We start from the raw sequence: 4,224 nt of genomic DNA, 5'->3' as shown, positions 1-4,224 counted from the left end.
TCGACACTCATTTTTGTGATTGTCGAGCACGTCACCAAGCGCTTTGAAAGTTTATACATGTTGATGCATTGCTAGAGTTTTTTGAACGACAGACTATCGTTCAGCCAGCCATTTTGCAGACATATGCATCAATTGTAGACAGGTTTTGTCGTTCCGGAATTTGATCATAGAGGTTTTTTCGCCGGAGCGGAAAGAGAACGATATCGTTCATTGCGAAATCTCCTTATTAGCCAATGGGTGACTGTTTTTACCACGACGGCACGCATGATGTAATGTCTGTCAAGTTTGTACAACAAATAATAGAAAATGGCAATTATTCTGTATCACGACCAGGCGTTTGTTCATTCATATCCGTGGGTACTTGAAGTTAAAATAGCTGGGACCACAAACAATGGTCATTTTATCTTGTAGTTTGTAAGAGAAATCATGTCGAACATATTTTAACCTCCCTTGGTCGAAATATGTACTGTACCATGCAAATCAATTCAAGTACTGGGTTGTTATTGAGAAGGACAGTAATACTACGTAGTAGTACCTTTCTCGAACATCAGATGCAGGCACCGGTACTGTACTGTATATCGAGTACTTCGTAGTATACGGTACACAGCGAATACAAGATATAACAAAAGCCGTCAGTACTGCCAGGAGAAGATCAACATGCGTGCAACATGAGAGCCTAGGTTCTTAAGATGTCAACGATAACATCACAGCTTGTGAAAGGCATGTTAATTCCATGTACAGTATGTACCTTCACGGTAGTGTGTGCAATTTCAATGCGTGTGTGTTTTGCGGTATTTCGGCCGACGAAAGTGATTTGATATTTTGACTCTGTTGCCGTCGTCGTCGTCGTCTAGTTTTGAAGTCTCCAATTGGTTGAAAATTGGCCAATCCGACTTCAAATCTGTGACACTTCGAAGGAGGTTACAATTAAAGTACAGAGCAGTAATCGATTTGCAAAATAATATTGATCATACAAATTGCTAGATATTTGAACAGTACAGTACCAATTGGCAAGTATTTCCCTCGTTATCTGTAACCAAATGGATGGTTGGGATGCGTACAACATGCATACATGCACTCACGCACCTCTTATCATTAAGCTTAAATCAACTTAGGCATCATAAATATCCAACAGCGTGGACGACATTCTTGCCAGAAAAATCCGCTAACTTACAGTATCGCACTTTCATAGGATGATGGATCCACATTAACATGTAAAGTAACACTTGCAGTACGGTGGATTCATATACTGCACGACATATGATCGTACTATCCACTTACAGTTCAACTTGTACACGTTTTGGGTACTATTATAGTACAAACAGACTCGATTCAGCTCCGAAAACAATGCGAGATTGCTGAAGAAAGTTGTGGACTTCGTAACTTGTCAGTACAATGTACGAAGAATCAGGTAGTAGGAAAATTCCGAATAGTATGAGTAGGTGAAATTGTGATACTACATCACGTCCGAAATAGTTAAAGTTAGTCGTTTTATTGGAAGTCGCATGGGTTATTTCCAATTTACATGATCTGATGCTCATTAACCCGAACTACTGATCGTAACCTCATTCGTGGTTGTTGGACACGGTCACCCAGTCGGTCGTTTTGGAATAATTCCCTCATTAAAACAGTTCCACTGTTGTTTTGGCCCAAAATATACTGTTTCAATGAAGGAATTATTACATCCGGATACACCTTTTCGCCAGTAGCCCTGTCCCGGTGAGTACTACGTACCGTAGTACATACGATTCTAAATCTCCGGGGTTAAGAGGTGAGGTGGTCTGAGCATATAAATTTCCATATAAACCTCATGGAAACAGTATTTCGGGTGAAAACAACGTGGAACTGTATTAATGAGGGAATTGTACGTCCTTTTGATCAGAAAGCATGTTTACTCAGTCAATCCCACCACAGTATCGGCCCTCGCGGAGGAATGTCATGCGTTTGACGGGAAGTCAAACGCATGGTTAACCCTAATGGACGTGATACTAAGTAATCCAAAACTGAATTAACCACCACAGATATGGGTACGTATCCCCGTGCACCCTTAGCCTCCTTCACCCCCAGTTCGGTTCTTTCGACGCTCAGTAGGTTCGTGTTAATTCTGCAATTGCCACCGAAAAAGTCGTACTAACTTGATTACATCTTTGACTGCCTAGAAAACCTCGACCACCAACAGCCACGAAGAAAGAGTCAGAACACCCTGTTCTGATAGAGAACATCCCCACTGCCCTGTCAGTCAGGTAGCAGCGTCTGCTAGCTGTGTAGGAGGTTTTTGTGCCTTCTAGAGGCTTTTCCTCAGAGTAGAAGTCAGCGCAGACATTTGGTCACGAAACATCATTGGATGTCGTGATCAATCATAGTTAGTTTTGATTGGCTGGTTCTTTCCAGTCAGAAGTAATTCTACTGCCCTTCCAACTGAAAGCAAGGGTATGCGGATAGTACGATCGTATGTCGCGCAGTGTATCAATCCACCGTACTGCAAGTGTTACTTCAATGTGGATCCTTCATCTTTGAAAGTGCGATACAGTAGCTGATTTTTTTGGCAAGAATGTCGGCCACCCTGTTGGATACATGCATTTATGATGCCAAAGTTGACTTAATGGCAAGAGGTGCGTGAGCATGTTGTACGCGTCCCAACCATCCATTTCGTGAGCTAGGGCGTTGCTGTGGTCTAACAATTCCCTGATTAAAATAGTACTACTACAGTACTAGTACCTCGAAGTTCTATAGTACTTCGAAGTACTATTAATAGTAGTTCTATTTAAAACAGTACTACTATGGTACTACTACGTAAATTAGTACTTAATTAAAACAGTACTAACTTAGTTGTTTTAATTAATACAGTGAAGACAAGATTTGATGTTAATTTTTACTTCGAAATATGTTAGTGCGAGCATGCAAGCGAGGGGAGGCAGTTTTTGACTAGTGGTGCTTTGGGGTTTTGCTCGTGGATTTTCAGGTAGAGTTAGACGTGGGGCTTCACTCGTGGTTAAAATGGTGTGGTGGAGTTTACTTAGTGGGCATTACTGGGTTGTTGATTCATAGTCGAGAAGCCCAGTAAGTCTAATATCACTCCATCATAGCTAACGTAAAACAAGCAAACAAGCCGTGGGCCCTATATCCTTGCGAAGGTATTGTACGGTAACCGTGGTAGAGTATACTTTGAGGCTGTAGTGCTGGTCATACCATACAGTTCAAATGCCTACACGTCGATACGCATGAGGCTAGATATGCCCAAGCAATTCTCGTTAAGTTCCACAGTTTAACCACGAGCAAAACACCAACACATGACATTTTCGGTGGCCATCAGTACAAAGTCAAATGGCCACACGTTTTTATCCTATTCACATGAGTGAGGCACGGCGAGTTCGACGAGTACGTGTTTTGTCTCCCGCTTCTTCTTGGCTTTCGGCCACGGGACCTTCGTCAAGGCAGCAAAATATACACACTGACATTAGTGAGGTTAAACACGCCACGAGGCGCCTACTGACTACCATTCACTAAAGTACTCAGTACCTCCACTAAGATATCGGAACCTTTCACACGCCACACACACAGATTGTGTGTTTGCAATGGGTCAAACTAACGCGCGACCCAATTGCTCTGCACGCTACAGAACACTTCCCGGCCACGACAGGGTCTTCCTTCTTCGCCGCCGCTCTCTTGCGAAATACGACTAGAATGTCGTCCAGGAAATTCGCCGCAGGTTCCCAGGACGATTCTTCATCGTCAAGTCCAAGCCACTTCACCAAACCTTGGTGTTGGCCGTCCACGCAGCGCTTCGTCCAGGCGCTCGACATGAAATCCGCCATCGCCAAACGCGATCTGCTCCTCGAGGTCCTCGGTTACCTCTCTACCACCTTCGTGGTACATCTTCAATCGGCACGCGTGATGGCCCGTGACTTCATACGGTGGCACCAGCTGCTGAGTCTTCATCACATGGTCTGTGATGACTCTGATCACTTGGCAGGGCCCGCGCCAATGCAGGGCCAATTTTGTCGGACGGTTGACGACCGATCCGACGAGCACAAAATCGCCGAACGATAAACCCGCAAACTTGACTTGGGACTTTCGGTCGCGGTGTCGACGCGCTTGCTGACGCAACTTGTTGCTTCGCACCGCCACGTTGCGGTGCATTTCTTCAAGCGCCACTTGGAGGTCCGTCACATGTTTCTGACGGGCGGCGCCAAGCCAGTCCGTGACGTAACTTCCTTGGACGTC

Source organism: Aphanomyces astaci, assembly GCF_000520075.1.
Source record: "Aphanomyces astaci strain APO3 unplaced genomic scaffold supercont1.100, whole genome shotgun sequence".
Classification (NCBI taxonomy): Eukaryota; Oomycota; class Saprolegniomycetes; order Saprolegniales; family Verrucalvaceae; genus Aphanomyces; species Aphanomyces astaci.
Note: the sequence above shows the minus strand (reverse complement) of the source record.